This window comes from Dipodomys merriami, unplaced genomic scaffold (genome assembly GCF_024711535.1).
Source record: "Dipodomys merriami isolate MVZ:Mamm:240054 unplaced genomic scaffold, mDipMer1.0.p SCAF_31, whole genome shotgun sequence".
NCBI lineage: Eukaryota > Metazoa > Chordata > Mammalia > Rodentia > Heteromyidae > Dipodomys > Dipodomys merriami.
The window spans coordinates 16,692,893-16,711,766 of NW_027204604.1; the positions used below are offsets into that span (position 1 = coordinate 16,692,893).

The 18,874-nt window shown below is 39.7% G+C and overlaps 1 protein-coding gene across 3 annotated transcripts in view; it reads left to right on the plus strand.

Annotated features, from left to right (window-relative positions):
• Kcnt2 (potassium sodium-activated channel subfamily T member 2) overlaps nt 1-18,874 on the plus strand; it is a 263,151-nt gene that overhangs the window by 40,551 nt on the left and 203,726 nt on the right. The gene's annotated exons all lie outside the window — the stretch shown is intronic.

Consider the following 18,874-nt stretch of genomic DNA (forward strand, 5'->3'; position numbering starts at 1 on the left):
AAACAAAAACCCTTCCCCTAACCTGGAAATTCTTTCCAGAACGGTAAGTAGACAACAGAATTTTCATTTTTACACAAATATTGGGCCCAACTATAATGTGTGCCACAGGCCATCCACGGATAAGATTTCAAAAAATGAAATAAATCTCATCATTCTGTAAGGCAAACAGATGGAACCTTTCACCCTAAGGTTTTCAAAATAATAATTGGTCCTCCGGTTCGAGGTCTTACTAGCATTATTTGTCACAAATATTGAGGTGATCCTGTTGCTAATTAATTGGCACTATTCAGCCAGACAAATAAACAACCATCTCCTATGTTGATTTAAGAAATAGTTTTGCCACTGGACTGGTGTTCAGAGGAGTTAGGCTCCTGTGTCTCACAGGAAGCTGAGAGATGGGCGAATGTTTAAATTGCAGAGATTGTTCCCAGGTTCTTGAGAAATACATTCCTGGGTAGTAAAGCTCACACACACAAGAGAAACTCTCTTCCCCAAAGGATGAACATGCGAAGACAGGAGAGAGTACTTTTTAAACACAAACTTCTAACTAAATACAATAAATAAATAAATTGAAGAAGAGGGAGCTGGGGCAGTAGCTAGAGCCTATAATCCCGATCACTGGGGAAGCAGAGATTTTTGGCCATGACTGTACCAAGCCAGCTTAGCAAAGGAGCTCAGGAGACTGCATCCCAGCCGGTAGCTTTGCCTATCATCCCCAATGACTGTGAAAAGCACAAACGAGAAGCCTGGGATGGGCCACACATAAAGCAGTATTCTCCCTTGAAAATAACGCTAAAAGGAGCCTGGAGGTGCGGCTTAAGCAGTAGAGTACCTGTCTAGCAAGTACAAAGCCCCCGAGTTCAACTCCCAGTGCTGCCCATTAAAGGGCAGGACTCATTTTCTTTATTGTCAGCCTGGGGAATTAAGCCTCCTGTGTTTAATTCCTATTTGCCTGTGCAGCATGAAAAACCTTTGAATGTTTTCCAGTCAGGCTAAGACAACACTTGGAAGTTTTAAGGGGCTCCCGGGGCTGGTGGTTCTCCTGGAGTTCCTGCTTTCTCCTGATTCCTCATCCTCTTCTCACGAACTTTCATCTGCATTGTTCTTATTTGATCAAAATTCACCCCACAGTGTTCAGCAAAACCGCCATGTCTGCTTCCCTTCTCCCTTCTCTAGTTAGCATGCTTCACATTTCTCTCCGCCCTTCCCGTTGCTCACAGCTGCTTTCCGCACAGCTGAGGCTGAGGCTCTGTGAACGCAATGATTCTCCCTCATCTCTGTATCGCTTCATGGCAAGTTCAAAGTACGCCTTTCTCCATACCTTACTGGTCTGCAGAGATGAATGGATAAATTATTGAAAAGCTAAAAGACAGAATAATTAACTATCTGGGTGGAGAAAGCCTTACTATGATTAAGAAAAAAAAATAGACCCTAGAACTAGTTTCTTGAGGAAAAAGAAAAGAAATAAAATTGATTTCACGTCTCATGTGTCCACCAACATGGATTAACCAAGAGGCAGAGCATACACTGAAAATAATATGCCAGTAGATGAGGTTATTTTTAAGCATTTTATGCAGTTTATTTGATAAGGGATTAGAGTAGAGCGTTGGTGGCTCAGGTTTACAATCCCAGCTACTTGGGAAGCTGAGATTGAGAAGATGGTGGCTGTAGACCAGCCTGGAGAGAAAAGTCCACGAGTTTCCAGGGAGAAAGGTCATTGTGAGGACAGGCACCTGTGATCTCAGCAAATACAGGAAGTCTAAAAACAGTGAATTACAGCCCAGGTGCATGCTGGGTAAGACATAAAACCCTATCTAAAAAATAGCCACTGAAAAATAGGGCTGGAGGTCTGGCTCAGCTGGTAGAACACCTGTCTAGAACACCAGGATGTGGTGCTTTATTTATGGTCAAATTAAGAAAAAGAATTAAGTCCCTCTGTACATCACTTTTGTAATAACAATGAATAACATTTAATAAAAAAGAATTAAATAAAAAATCCAGAAAAAAAGATAAAAATGAAATATTTTCTAACCATGGAAAAGATATCACATATAAACTTAAGAAAACCCACATATGGGGCTGAGAAGGTGGCTCAGTGATAGAGTGCTTGCCTCACATGCATGAAGTCCTGGGTTCGATTTCTCAGCACCACATAAGCAGAAAAAGCCAGAAGTGGTGCTTTGGTTCTAGTGGTAGCTAGCCTTGAGCTGAAGAGCTGAGGGACAGTGCCCAGGCCCAGAGTTCAGGCCCCACAACCTGACCCCCCCCACAAAAAATCCCACATATTATAAGATTCCATATTTAGCAGAATTCTTTTTTACAATTATACTACTTATCATGGCAGTGGATGAATAGTACGAGGGGAGCTTTCGTTCATTACTAGCAGAATGAAACTGTGTACACTTCTTTCAAAAGTAATCTGTCAATGTTTTTCCCAGAACAATCACATATTTCTTCCCTTTGACCATGTAAATCGATGTTTGGGAATCTTTCCTAAATTTGTAGTCTGAAACTTAGCTTATTCAAACTTCATTTATAATAGGGTAAACCTGGAAGTACTGTATGTATTCAAAAGTGGAGGAATGACTTACTAATTAATGATTATATATATTTTATATATGTTCAAGGGAAATTCTTATACTGTTTATATTCAAACTTTATATATCTATTCAGTTTAAATGTATTATATACATATAGTATATTTGTATCTATCTCTCTGTCTGTCTATCTCTCATCATTTGAACCACTCTCCTAACCTTTTTTGCTCTAGTTTTTTGTGATAGGCTCTCTCTCTCTCTCTCTCTCTCTCTCTCTCTCTCTCTCTCTCTCTCTCTCTCTCTCTCTCTCTCTCTCTCTCTGTCTGTCTGTCTCTCTCTCCTTTTTGCCTGAGCTAGCCTGGACCACGGTTCTGAGTAGGCCTCCAGTGTAGCTGGACTCACAGGTGCAAACCATACTTCATAAGTGAGACCTTGCTCACTCTTTACCTGGGTTGGCTTGGGGTCCACATTCTCCTCACTTTATCATCTCATCTCTGATTGGAGTATGGATGCCAGCCACCATGTCCAGCCCCAAACATTTTTCTTTTCTTTTTTGTTGGTCATGGGGCCTGGGCGCTGTCCCTCAGCTCTTCAGCTCCAGGCTACTGCTCTACCACTTGAGCCACAGCGCCACTTCTGGCTTTTTCTGTTTATGTGGTGCTGAGGAATCGAACCCAGGGTCTCATACCTGTGAGGCAAGCACTCTACCACTGAGCCACCCTCCTAGCCCCCAAACATGCTTTTCTATATATGGGAAATGAATTTTTTGGATCATAATCTGTTGTTGCAAGATTATGCATAACATTATTATTTACTGAAACAAAATTCAATTTATTTGCTAGGAACTGTACTAAGAGTGAAACTATGTGTGGCAAAAATTGTGGAAAAGATATTCTACATTTGACTGACTTTGTACATAGCTCATATTTAAGGGAATTAATTTAAAGGAAATATTCAGGTTCCCCTGCCCCCATAATACAGTTACCTGTGCCTATGTTTTAAACTATTTTACAATTTTTATTTGTGCATAGCCTAGTGTGCATTTGAAATAAATGTGTCCCTCAGGTTGTTACTTACTTCCTGAGTAATAACAATAAATTGTCACCTTGTAGTGGCGCAGGGCCTATTTTATGACGGTTTGGACTGTCATAACATAATTAACCGGCCAGATGAAATTGTCAGTACCGGCAGAGTCTTCAGCCGCCAGCCATCAGCATCTGTGTCTTCCCCTCCTCTACCAAGTGATTGCACAGAACTTCCATGGCTTGAGAGTCTGCGTGGGGCTGAACCACTGTGAGAGACTGGGTGACAACTCAAGTTTTCTATGTAATAAAAATTAAGGCTTGCCTATTTAACTTAGTGTATGCTTTCTAGTTTTGTTGTATTTGCAGAACTGCTCACAGGGTACATTTGAACTGCATACAGGAAAGAGTAATGAGAAGCCCATTAAAAGTGTTTTGCAAATGAAGCAAATTGAACACATAAATCAAGCGTTTATGCAATGTTGTGGTTTGTTACCCTTGGCTTGCAGCCTCTAATGATCCACCAGGTTCCCAAAGATACTAGTGATTCTGGTAAGTTACATATGACTTGGCTTTTTGCACTGGTTGTGAAAATATTATTCTTCTTATTTTCTGACAAATAATCCAGGACAAAAAAATACTCCAAAAGAAAGAGAGGAAAAAAACAGCTCAGACTCAAGCAAAATAAACTTATATATATGAACACACATGAATACACACTTGGACAGATTTTCCAAGGCTTAAAAAATTTAATAATATATAATTAGTGATGATATTTTTACTTAATTTGTTAAATTGACAAAAAAGTGGTTTTTTCCCACTTAGCAATTAGGTTCTTCTTTGTATAAATCACTCAAAAATGTACATATTCACATGACATAAAATTATATATACTATTTCTCCATTGGAAAATAGATCGAGAACTAGCTCGAATGTAGAAACTTCTTGGATCTCATGATATTATTTTAATTAGAAAGAAAAAAAATCAATCCATCCCTCAAATATAATACCAGCTTTCAGTTAAAGAGTACAGGTTTGGTGAGTGTAAAATATCTCCCAGTTTTCCAGGATGCAATTGTGGAACATTTTGGTGGCAAGAATGAACTAGGACAGGGCTTCCTGTGACAGGAGAATAACTGAAGCCCAATGCTTTGGTTGAGTAATTCCGGGCGAGATCGTTTGGTCACAAAGTTTGACCCCACTGAAAACAAAAGATATGTGTTAACATAGGGCATCCGCGTTTATTTAAACAATGTAAGGCCAGGTGCTGGGGGCTCGTGCCTGTAACCCTAGCTACTCAGGAAGCTGAACTTCGTGGATCCTTGTTTGAAGCCAGTATGGGCATGGAAATCCCTGAAATCCTTATCTCCAGCTAACCAGCAAGAGCCAGAAGTGGCTCAAGTGTTGAGTGTCAGCCTGGAGTGAAAAAGTGAAGGGACAGTGCCCAGGCCTGGAGTTCAAGCCGAAATGCTGATACAAAGCAAGAATAACAAAAATCAATGAAAATGAATGTTGATAGCCAGGAAATCAGTTTGTTGCTCTTCTTACTTAACTTGATCTTATTCCCAAATAAGACTTTCAATTTATCAGAATTATTTTTCACCTCCCAATCTGAAGTAACCTCAGACTTTTGGAATCCTTTGAATGAGATGACATGGGTGCCTGGTAAGCAAATGCAATTACTCTACTCCTTCCTCATCAATCCTTCGTGCCTGCCGGGTGGCACTGTCATTTTCCTTTTCAACCCAGCATTCCTTTAACATTATGCTGACTCATAAAATTTGTATGAGAAGAGTATCCATAGGGCCATGAAAAAATATATCCTATTAATTAAGTTTGAGCTGCAGTGTTTGCCAGGATCCTAATATTCCTCCTGAAAGGGCATCAGATACCATTTTGTATGTTTTGATAAAAATTAATTTTCACTGGATATTATTATAACTTTTGGATATTTTTGCCATTTCTATACCTTTTCTAGGCCGGAATGGTTTAACTTTTATAAACTATTGGGCTGATGCCTGCAAAATGAAGAATCTTGTTATTTTACTGATATAATAACCAGTAACTCTTCATTTTATAAAGAAAATATAGGGCTGGAGGGTATAATAGCAATGAGCCTGCTTAAAAAAAAACAAACTTAATGTGAGACAGATATACAACTACTTAGAGAGTTCAGTAGTTACTTAGAATTAGAGCTTCGTCCCTCATATTAATCCCAGTGGTACAAAATATCTTGATCTTCCCCTTTGCTTGCCTACTTATTTTATTTGGTTACAACAAAGGAGGTTGGAAATGGTTAGGGCAAGCACCTGACACGCTTGGTGGGAAAAAGAAAGAAGGGCAGCAAGCAGATTTTGTAAGAGTTTGGGGTTCATTATAGTATGGGTATTTCGGACATATTTTTAGCACAAGGGCCAGCCTCTTAGCGCATTCTGGATCACTTTACCTCGATATCTCCTGCTGTTTAGATAACAGGCACCTCTTCTCAAGGACACTAGACAGAGCGAATAAAAGGCTGTCTTTATTACAGAACAAAACCGAGTGCTCTGTTCAAGGACCTGGAACCACCGCAGGCTCCTGGAAGGGGAAGCCGCAGCCATCCGTGTTGATTTAACTGAGGGTGGCACTGAATGCAGTGTCCAGTGGCTGCGCCGTGCGCTAGTGTGACTGGGGAAGGAGCCTCTGCTTTGGCCGTGACTCGGAGAAACATTAAGAGGGTCGGGAGCGGCAGGAGGACACAGAGGAAGGGGTTCGGGGGTCACTGCCCCGACTTCTAAAGCTGAACCTTCCTTTCCCATGGATGGCTGAGATATTCTCAACCCTGTCCAAGACACAGGAGAAGACGGTTGTACGTGCTATCCTCTGCCTTCGGTCCGGAGCCATGCTATGTGCAAACGAGAGTCCCTGGAAGTCCTCATGGCCAAGAGGTCCAAGGTTATTTTTGCCCTCCTCTTGGATCCTCGGCAGAATTCCCATTCCTTTCTCAGGCCTGTCTCCCCTCTTTCATATCCTCAGCATCTTTCTGCCATCTGTTGGTTCTCCTCTTCTACCTGGCTTTGTTCGTTCACAGACAGTTCCCCAATATCACAGTTACGCTTTGTTGTTCAAACAAAACCCAGGGTAGTTATTAGTAGTGTTCAGGTCCTTGTGTCACACGTTACTGGACACGGTTGACCGGAGTTATGGGTGGTAGGCAGAAGCAGGGCCTCGGGGTCCTCTGAGCAGGGGTGAATCCTCGCCAGGCTAGCAGGAGGCCGCAGAGGCCGAGGCCTGCTTCTGCCTTCTCTTCTCTCCCGGAGGCCGAGGCCCGCGGAGACTTCTTGACTTGAGTCCTGAAGTCACTCATGGGCAACGAGGCAGAGACATTCACGGGGACTATGAGCTGATGGCACAGCCTGCCAGCTTGCACCATGCCAGCGTGGCTCCACATACACAGGTGAAGGGTTTCTTTACACTTAGAGAAAGGTATAGCGACATAGACTCCCCACGCTGTTCTTAAAGTTTCCATGGGGTTCACACCGACGCTCCTTTGCACTGTGTCTGCTTCTTAATTATGCATTTTCCCTTTTTATAGCCCAGCACCGTTGACTCAGAGAACAGAAGTGTCTGCTCCAGGGGGAGACTCCTGTGATAACGGAGGGGAGAGACTCACACTCACACACACTCAGAGACACAGAGAGACACACATACACACACTCAGAGACACACAGAGACACACACACACTCAGAGAAACAGAGACACACATACACACACTCAGAGACACAGAGACACACACACACTCAGAGACACAGAGAGAGACACATACACACACTCAGAGACACAGAGAGACACACATACACACACTCAAAGACACAGAGAGAGGCAACAGAGACAGACACTCAGAGAGAAACAGAGAGAGAAAGAGAAGAATAGAGAAAGAGGAATAGAAAAACAGAGAGTAAGAGGAGAGGCAGGAGGAAGGGGAAGGGAGAGAGTTAGAAACAGACCCTGCTCCTTTCCTGGAGTTTGCAGGGAGGGAACGGGAGGAGAAAGCAAAGGGGAGGGGAAGTGAGGGAGAAAGCTGAAGGAGAGAGAGAGAGAGAGAGAGAGAGAGAGAGAGAGAGAGAGAGAGAGAGAGAGAGAGAGAGAGGAAGGAGATGGAGAGGAAGGAGATGGAGAGGGAGGGGGAAGGGGAAGTGGGAAGGGGAGACACAGATTACCCCCCTCATTTCTGGAGTCTACAGAGAGGGAGAGGGAGGGAGGAGGAGGAGGAGGAGGGAAGGGGGAAGGGGCAGGGGGAGGGAAAGGAAGAGGGAAAGTGAGAGGTAGGGAGGGAGGGAAGGGGAAAAAGGGAGGGAGGGAGGGAGAGGGAGAGGAAGGGAGGGAGGGAAGGAGACAGACAGAGAGAGAGAGAGAGAGAGAGACAGAGAGAGAGAGAGAGAGAGAGAGAGAGAGAGAGAGAGAGAGAGAGAGAGAGAGAGAGAGAGAGAGAGAGAGAGAGAGAGAGAGAGAGAACAAAGAGACCTTGCTCACTTCCTGAAGTCTGCTGGCTGATTTATTTTCGAATCTCTGCAAGTGATCTCATCTTGTGCTTAGTTTTAAGTTTGTGTACGTGGGTTAAGTACAAGCATGGTCTAGGTATAAAATCCTATCTGATATCCTGTATATTAACATAAGGATAACTTATCAGAGGCTGAAGATGCAGTCTTCCTTTTGATACTCCTTTATTATAATAATATAACAGCAATCACTTATGTAATATAAAAAACAGCCATTTTTTTCCTGACAGAATAATCATAAAATGTGCCACGTTTTAAATATGCCATCTTCATTCTGTGTATTTTCTTACACATAGGACTTGAAGCAAAACAGTTAAAGAGAATCTTGACAATCCAAATGTTTGATTTTTTCCCAATAATTTTTTGCCAGTTTTGCACTTACATTTTTTATTTTCTCCTCTAGCTTCTCCCGAGACAGTGCATACATTTGAAAGGCCATCTACTTGAGCAGTGAATTTCTTTTTACTCTCTCTCATTTTCTCTCCTTAAGCTGAGGATAAGCATATGGGAGTAGGATTGAATTGAAGACAAGCTGTTGATTTCTATTGAACACTGAAAAAAAAGAAGTAAAGTATCGAAAACATTGAACTATCCAGCAATGGGCAAAATGTGTCCCAGTGTAAAATCATTCTGATGGGAGGCATGCATGAAGCAAGGTGAAGTCCTGATTTTTTGCTTTGTCTTCATGGTTTCCTAGCTGTGCATTTCCAGAGACAGAATCAAGACCATGCAGCACATCCAAAATCTTCCCACTGGCAAGCAGAGAATTATTGCCATACCTGTCAGCCTATTATTTGTTGGCCCTCTTTTGCTTTGTTATTTTCAGAAACACATAGTTAGGCATAGCGTATTCACAGCTCTCTACCTCTTAAAAAAGACTATAAACATAGATAAGAAACAGTCTAGGGTTATTAAATGTTCTAATTTAATATAAATTTGGAAGCGTGGAGTTTTTGAGTATTATAGAGACTGCAAGCCCATGGAGAGATTGGAGGGTCTTTTCCAGCTTTGATACAGGCTGCACATATCTTTGTTGGTGATCTGGCTAGACTGAAAAGACAGCAGCTTCTAATTCAATGTGGGCTGACCAGAGCCAGGAACAGGTCAATCTTAAATCAGTTGTCAAATGCAGGCTCTCTGTCTGTCTTGGGGCCGCTCACCTCCCTCACATCTGTCTTCAAACTCATTGTATTTCTTCGCAATGCATCTGGGTGTCAAGACTCGGGAGACTTTCTGCTGAACAGGAAGTCTCTAGACAAGTGTGTTGTACAGTCTGCTGTGGAGAACTTTAAACTCCATTAAAACAGCCAGAGCCACTTCAGTGCAACCTTCTTTTCAGCTTGCAATAAAAAATAATACTCAGATGCATCTCAATAGGAGACTTTCATGATTCGTAAATTAGGCCGTCTCTGGGATTGCCTGTTGAGAGAATATTGGACACCTGTTCCCAGAGCCTATTATGGTCCATTTTCAACAGAAGCCTTGAGAAGGTTCTAGGGCTGGTGAAAAGAATTCATTCTAGAATTTTTGTCAGTCATCAGAGTTTTAGGAAGATGTAACTCATCATAAGTAAACCATCCATGCAATATTTAAGCTATACATACATGTGACTGTATAATGAAATGAGGTATAATGAGGGTTCATATATATACATATATATGTATATATATAAAGTTTTACTCCCTTGTCCATTCTCATTCTGTGTGTGTGGTTATGATGCATTGAATGTGTCCCCCTCTCCCAAATTGAAAATGTAACTCCCCTCCATGCGCTATTGCTGTGAGGTGGGTCCTCTGGGAAGGGGTTGAAGTTATGGGAATCCATTCTCATGGGTGCATTATGCAAACTCTAAAGACTTTGTCTCTTCCGGTTCCATTTCTTTCTCTTGTTTACCCTTGCCTTCTCCTGCCATGAGGTGACAAAACACAGGAGCCTGCCGAGATGTGGTCCTCTAAGTTTGGGATAGCCCAACCTCTAGTATCATAACACATGTATCCTTTCTCTTCACAAATTACCGTCTATGAAATCCTGTCATGATAAAACAGATTAAATAGAGGATCGCCTAGTTCCCATAGGATTCTTCAGTGTTGCTCTCCTCTCTTTTCCTGCCATTGAGTTTATGACATTATACTTGCTAGGCAGACACTTTTCCATTTGGACCATCTGTCCAGCCTCTTACTGCCTTGGTAGTTTCTGAGGTAGAATATTTCTTTGTGCCCAGGCTGGCCTGCTGCTCACCTTCTCCTCATGTCATTGGGATGAAAGACTGTGTCCTTGTATGCAGTCACTGAGATGGAGTCTTCTGAACATGAGCTTGTGATGCTCTGGCTGCCATTGAATTGGTATTTGCTGCTCTCCACTCCACAAATAGCGAGGATCACAGGCTTGCGCTGCTGCACAGCTTTGATGTTACTTTTTGCCTATGACATTCCTCATGTGACATTTTACTTTGAAGCTTAGAATTCATGTCTTAAAAAAAATAGGGTTATAGTAGAGAAAAAAAATAAAGAAAAACAATGACTTCCTAAACTGTACATTTGAATAATAGAATAGAAATTGTACTTTGTTGGACCTAGGGGGAGTGTTTTAAAGAACTGTGAAAACAGATTTTCTTATATATGCATTTTTTTCCAGTATAGAAGTTCAAGTCAAAGAAAAGGAGTTTTTACTGTTTTTATTTATTTACTAGTTTCCTTTAATTTGCTTCTGGAGTGGTCAGCCTTCATCCCTGTGGGCGAGAGACCAGTTTAAAGAGAGGAAGGATTTATGTTGGCTCATGGTTTTGGAGAGTTCAGTCTGTTGTTCCTGCTGTGTAATCTGGTCAGAGCATCGTGGTGGAGGCATGTGTAGCTGAGGGAGTTCGTCTCCTCATAGCTGACAGGAAGTGGAAGGTAGGGGGTGGGAGCAAGGACTGGGTCCAACCTTCACAGGCATATGCCTGCGATCCACTTCCTCCAGCCAGGCCCTATGCCCAGGACCTCCCAAAATGGCACCTCCAGCTGGAGACTAACCCAGAACCCTGGAGCCTTTTTGGAAAAAAACTTAATAGCCAAGCCATAATACCCTTGTCTCCTTATTTTCCTAGCTTTAAAATGTGTTGTTTATTTAATGAGCAACTCTGTGGATGGCCTTCAAGTTATTTCTCAATGTGTGTCCCTACTCACTAAGAAAATGACTAGTTTCTGGACCCGTTCCCGATCTCCCAATTCACAACCCACGTATTTTAGAGGATCTCTGAGTTGAGTTAGTCTTACAGTTTGAAAAGTAGTGCCTTAAAATATTTTTCCGATAGACTTTACTTTTAATCTGTTCCTTCCAGAAATGATGGATTCACAATGAACAATTCTTAAAAACACAGCCTGTGTGTTTTGTTCAAATTTTTATGCCTGTTGAGGGAATATAAATAGGCGAGAGAGAAATACGAATAAGGAGATTCACTCCATCAATAAGAGATCACATTATTAGCATATGGTGACTTCACACATGTCTACGTGCAGACATAGATGTAGCTTCAAGAAGAAATAGAGGGAGTTAGATGAATGGATTAAAGAACAAGAAAGGATTTTACTGAATGGAATTGGTCTCCAGGTATTGCTGTACAATGAAATATATTGTTAATGTTTCTGACTTCTGAGTTATTTAGAATTGATGAAGACAAAGAAATTTAAGCAACATTGAAATGACTGCTGAGTTTACAATACAATACAATACAATACAATACAATACAATACAATACAATACAATACAATACAATACAATACAATACAATACAATACATGCTTCTGGACAAGCATTGCTGTCCAGAGTGCTTCTAAGTGCTTTGGAATGTAGTAGCAGTTTGAGATGGATATGTTTCAAGGTTAGAAATCTGTTGCCTGTTCAGTGAATGACAAACTTCTTTTTTTTTTTTGTAATGACAAGGTTCACATTCCCTTCTACAAACGTTATTTCAAACAATATTTAAGCTCATTTATATACTTAGGCAGTCTCACTTATGGTAGCTAATACAGTGTCTTCCTTTCTAAGTTTCTTTTGTTGGGAAGTACTGGGTGCTCCACCACTTGAGTTACATTTCCAGACCTTCCTGCTTTAATGACTTTTCCAGAGGTGTCTTGTGTTTTGCCCCTGATTGTGAGTTTTCTATTTATGGCCACCTCCATAGCTGGGATCATATCTATGATCCACTATGCCCAATTTATTTGTTAAGATGGGATCTCAGTAACTTTTTGGCTGGCCTTGACCTATAATCCTGGTGATCCCTGCTTGGGTAGTAGCTGGGATTACAGATATGCACAACCATACCTGACCCTTGAGTCTTCATTTCTTAAATGCAAAGATTTCATTCAAGATTTGTATCCTTTCCCCATCTCAAAGTCTGAATTGTATTGTTCCCATCATGCATGCTTGAAAAGGTATGTTTTCTTTATATGGCAAGACCAAATTCTCTGAGGGTGGGTTTCTTTCCTCGTCCTTCATGGTATAATGCTGTGGAAATGCATGCAAGCATTGTATCCTTGGACAAATCTTCTGCCTTTCATTTTTCTTATGAGTGCAGTAAATTCTTTTTCTATGAATCGGTTTCTTTGCTTTGCAATATTTTTTATAGTAAGTCTTTAAATTGCTGGATTTAAGTTATTAGTGTACAGTTTTCTTTAATAATGTCTTTAATAATTTTACGTTTCCACTTTTCTTTTTCCTTTGTACCCTTTTCCCTTTTATTCTCACTCTTCATTTTCCCTTCCTCCCTCTCTTCCTCCCATCTTCTCTTCCTTCTTCCCTTACATCTTTCCTTCCTTGTTTTGTTTTCCTTCTTCTTTCTTCTGTATCTGTTTGGGTCCAAGTTAATTTTCTTCTGTTGCATCACAGTGCAATAGTTTGGTAAATAACTGGAAGATTAAAACTCACTTAACGCTGCTTAGAACTCTTAGGGTTGAGCTTTTCCTTCTTTGCCATCACTTCTAAGTTGGCCCTGAGCTCTGCTCGCTCTTCTGTTTAGGACAGGGGTGTGGTGGACTTTTGATAACAGAGCTTCCAGGTGGCTGCCCCTTCCCCCCCTCCTCCCAGAATGACTGAAGGCCCAGGGCCCTGAGTGTGAGGTGGTAGCCAGTCATCCCTCCTCCCTGCCTCAGAGCGCACAGGGGGTCTTCCCTGACAGAAGGACCAACATATAAAACAATCGGTGAGACTTGTTCAACATTAAAATTGTGTGTTTTTTGCCCCAAGAGACAACAGCGAAAGCAGACTCGTGAGGCTGTGTTCAGAGAGTGGAAGACAGGCCTTGTGAGTGGAGTGGAGCCGGTGCTGCTGCTGTGGAAGCTGCAGAGAACCAGAGCGCTCGCCCCCTCCCCTTGCAGGTGCAGATGCTTGGATGGAGAACCTGGCAAGTCACCGGACAGTCAGCTATGTTTACCACCTGACTCAGTAATTCCCAGAGCGAAGGAAACAAACACTGACACGAAGGTGTTTAGAGCAGCATTGCTCGTACTGCCAAAGCAGAAGCCAAGCGACCGATAGGTAAATCCAACACATGGATATATAAATGAAAAGTGGTATGCCCATGCAGACACTATCATGCAGCACAGAAAAGGGAATAAAGTGCCAAGGCAATCGTAAATGAAGGTTGGAAACACCAGGCATGAGAAGAGACAGAAAGAAACAAAGATTAAATGCTTCTTGATTTCAATCACCTGAAGTCTTTGACAAGGAACGAGTATTTTTTTTTAAAGCATAAAGTATACCAGTGGTGTGTAGGAGCTGGGCAGATGGAGTTCACTGTGTGACAGGGTTTATTTTGAGGATACAAGTACTCTTCTCAGCTTTGTTTTGGTGGTGGTGTATGTCTTCACTTGAGTGTGGAAAGCACTGCATATGTAAATGGTCTATTTATGAATAACATTGCAATAGAGCCATCAAGAAAGGCTATGTGTGGTGTGGTTTTGAGGTTCCCATGAGGTTCAGCAGCCCCCTCACCCCCTTTTTATTGATGGTGTTCCCCAAGTCCCTGTGTTCGGCTTCTTCTTGCTTTGGATTCTTTGTAAGTCCTGTTTTCGCTAGTCATTCATTTAATGATTGTGGTGCAGGAAAGATTAAATGGATGAAAGTTACAGTATTCCTTCTTTGTTCTCTTTTTTAATGTTGTGGTTATCTCTCTCTATTCTGCTTGCATGCGGTAGAAGTAAAGCATCTGAACCTAGACAGTGTGTGCGCGTGTGGAGTCTGGGCCTCATATTCTTGCTTAGCTTTCTGGCTCAAAGCTGGTGCTCTGCCACATTAGCTGCTTCTGCCTTTTTGGTGGTGAACTGGAGATGTGTGTCTCAGATATCTCTGCCTGAGCTGGCTTTGAACTTTGATCATCAGACCTCAGCCTCCTGAGTAGCTAGGATTACAGACGTGAGCCACAAGTGCCCAGCAGAAACTGGACAGGTTTAAGTTGGAGTTAAGGCTGTGGGGAAAAGGCTCAGATTTCATTGTAATTTAACCTCTGCTAGTTGGTTTGACATGCATGGAGAAAAAAACCCCTATTTGCATCAAACTATTCAATATCCAGATCTACTGGGATTTTGAAGAGTTCACTGAGGTTGGAGGTTAAAAAAATATTATTTGCTAAAAAGAAAATTAATGTTTTTTCTTTTCTCATTTCTCACCCTAAAATATTTCATAAGCATTAACTTTATTCCAAACTTTTATGAAGTCAGTTATTATTACAAAGTTACGTTTTTCTCAACTGCTCATATTCTGGGACAACCACACTGTCTGGTCTCCTAAGAGCCATGATTTGTGTTATAAACAAATGTGCTCATGTAGAACAAGGCAGCAAAGGTCCAGCCATGCCAGAGGGTTTAGAGCTCAGGGCCTTCTGTTTCCAGTGAACTCTTGACATCTAAAAAAAAATTAGTTTGAAAGTCTTGCTCAGTGAGAATAGGAGAATATGGAATCCTATCAAAGACAATGCAGGGACCATCAGAATGTGTCTAACATCCAGAAATTCCATTTCAGAGCGAAAACGTATTAGACAAATCTGTTATCAAATTCTAAATCTAAAAATCTCCCAGCTTCTCTTCCTCCTTTTCTAATTGGAGCTCCGCTTAACAAAAACAATATTCTGCTTTCAGAAGAGTTATTTGAAGCACAAATCTCTATCGTTATTATCTCTGTCTCTATATCTCTAGTTCTTTTTTCTCTCATAAGCACATCTATATACCTTTATACATCTATAAAAAATTATTTAATTTCTGAATAGGTAGTACACGATTTACAATTTAAAACAAATATAAACAGGAATTAGCACGAGAATTCTCTCCAGTTGATCTGTACAAACACGATCCTTCTGGGTTTTCTGTTTCCAGGATATGCTTCAAGAGATAAGTCTATGAATTTGGAATTAAATATATGTGCATGTTCTTTTCTTTGTTATACAAACAAGAATGGTTTCTTTTTTTTCTTTTTCTTTTTTAACCTTACAGGCTATCTTAGAAGATAGCTCTGCCACAGTACTAGGAGTTTCCCTGAATTTTTAAAACTGACAGTATGATCTTTAAGTGGGGGATGCCGTAGTGGTTTTGTGTTTATTTGTTTGTGTTGTGCCACTCCTGAAGTAAGCTTTTATGGATTGCTTTGGAGGTTGCTTGAGAAACTTATCTATGCTGCTTTGTTTCTGATCAATTTGTTCCTTTTTACTGCTGAGTAATATTCCTTTATAAAGATAGATGCCTTAGTTTGTTTGAAAATGCACTCATTGGAGGGCCATTGGGAAGGCTCCAGTTTTGGATTAATGCTGCCACAAACTTGTGTGCAGATTCTTCTGGAAACATAACATTTTCATTTCTCAAATACTTGTCTGAGCACAATTGCTTGTTTATTGTCTTTTAAACGAAGAGCCAAACTACTGAGTGGTTGTATCACTTCCATTTCTCTTAGCCGTGTGTGTGTGTGTGTGTGTGTGTGTGTGTGTGTGTGACAGATTTCCATATTTCACAGCATTTTCTGTGGTCAGTGATTTTTATTAGGGTTGTGGTGATAGGATTTTAAAATATGAAATAATTTTAAATAAATATGAAAGCCACACACTAAATGAAGAACGAATTTTCCAATTTTTTTTGATATTCATTTTGTTGGGCTGTGTGTGAGTTTTTCTGAGGAATTATGCTGTTGGATCTCTTCCCTGCAACCACTATACTTCAAGATGCATCGTACTTATAAGCAGATCTATTAAATGGTAACGGTTTTGTAGAACTACTTAAAGATAATAAAAATATAATTTAAAATAGTCTTAGCTTTCAATATCAACACAAGTGTATTTTGAAGTCACATTGTGCTTGTGTATTTTCTTAGCATTTGGTTCTTTATGGCTTCATATAAAATATATTATGATGTCTACTTCTGATATTTACTTTGTCTCAAACATTTTCTATCCCTTTATGTCCCATTCTTCTTCTTTATTTTTCTAGGTTACCACTCACCTTCAAATCTCTGGTTTGCCCAGGTCGAATTGGTCATGTGCCCAAGGATTTGACCAAGTTTAATTCTCCTTTCTTAACTATAATTTTATAACAGAGTGAGAGTGAAGGCTCCTTTGTATTGCTTGACTGTCCTTTTAACAGAAAAACTGTGTCTTGTCTTTGCAAAGGGAGACAGGCATCTTTATTTTATTTTGTCCCAGTGCTATGTATGGTGACATACCTACAAGAATGGTACTCAGTGAATCCATATGCATACAAGCATATATTGTATGAATGTATGTGTATTTGTAGGTGTATGTATGTATGTGTGTATGCATATATGTGGATGAGTATATACTATGTGCATATACATATATGTCCATGTATATTTGATTAAATGATGGAATAATTGATTTAAAAGATCTTCTAGCCTGCAAGATAAAAAATATGCTATGTCTACTTAGTGCAGTATTGAGGTTATGGATTTGTTCTGAACATCTTATTATCTTATTGATTGATGTCTAATGCTGGTGTTTTCTTAAAAGACAAAAAGCAGAAAAAATAAGTCATATTTATTTTGCAAAGTGTAGCTTTGATTTGATTGATTTTTCTCTATCTAACTTCCTTAAGGAGAATTAGATTGAAAAATTGACAAATAGCACTTGAAGTACAGATTATCCCATCTTTCTGTGGTTCTTGACTTGCCATTCTATCTGTCTGTCTATCTGTCTGTCTGTCTCTGTGTGTGTCTGTGTGTCTGTCTGTCTGTCTATCATGTTCTCTTTACCCATCTATCAGCTATCTGGGTTTATGTATTAAATTTTCAACTCAATTCAATTTTTTTGAATCTTTGGATGTTCCTAAGAATATTAATGACACACCAGTTTTCTGAGATTGTTTTTGACAGTGGTTAGAAGAACAAAAAATGTTCTTATGTGGGCATTATAAAAAATGCATTCTTTTTTGGCCTTAAAAACTACTTAGAGTGATTCTTTTATTCAGCAATAACATTAAATTACTCTTGTAATTTTAACAGTCTATAAAAATTTAGCCACCCTTGAGAATTTGACAAGAGAAACATATTTTAATTCATTTTATAATTCTTCAAATGTGAATATTCTTTTGATGGATAGATTCTGATTATTTTTGCAAACTATATCAGGAATTCATTAAACTACTTGAACAGGATTGTTAAAGTAACAAGAAAACCTAATAACATGCCTTTTAACTACTATTGTTTGCTGTGTAAGAGGTTAAATTTTAAGTTGACATCTAAATTCACTAACAGCTTGAAATATCCTAATAAATGGGATGTGCGCTCTCTCTCTCTTGTTCTCTCTCTCTCTCTCTTTCTCTCTCTCTCTAGCCAAGGGAACATCTATTTTGAATTTAGGGTTGCTCTCTAGTCTATTGAGAGAATTCTAATAAAAGAGTGATAGCTCATTTGGTTCCAAATGATAGGATTCTATAGATGAAGCAACTGAATTTGATTACATTATTTTAGTAGTTGATAATGAGATACTTTTCTGAATTACTTTTAGATGTTAAAGAAAAATATCCAACTACTATCTGCCTTGAAAATTTAAAACAGATGCCTTTTATTAAATTGGTGAGTGGTAAACATTACTTAAAGACTAACTAGAAAAACCAATGAGGATAATTACTCGTTTGTACCATTATTTAATTAAATTAAAAGCAAAATACTGTATGTGCTAAAATTGGAAAAAGCCCAGCAGGAAGGTGTAATAATATTATTCTAACTTAGAATGTTATAATCTAACATTACCCAAATATTAATTGGAATTTTATAATTGTGACCACTGTTTACAATATTATTAGTAAGAAATTGTTACCTTTAGAAAATGGAAACTTGTAGTCAAATGCTGTATAATAAAATATATCACTGATTTAGCCTCAATATCCTCACAGTTATTCTTTCTACAAGCATGGTAATGGTTTAAGGCTCTTCCTGGGTCCCTGGTTTCTACAATACAGTGCAAAAATGTGCAAAGTACGCACATAGTTCTTGAATGAAATAATATGTGCTTTACTTTCTTACTAAAAATGGTTTTTCTCTGGCTCTTCAGTTATTTAGTACTCCCTCATTTTTGTAACAGGTTAGTTAATTGTAGAAAATGCTACCCAAGCTCACTTGGTTTCTTTTTGTAGCATTAATTTCTAACTTTTGTCTTCAGGGAGATATTTCAGAATACTTCTTATGCAATATGTGAAATGTCCTTGATTAGACAGAAGTAGAAATCTCTGTAGCCAAAAAACAAACCACAAAGAAAGATGAAAGCCATCTTTTCTTATTTCAAATAGAGTTGTATTTCAAGGA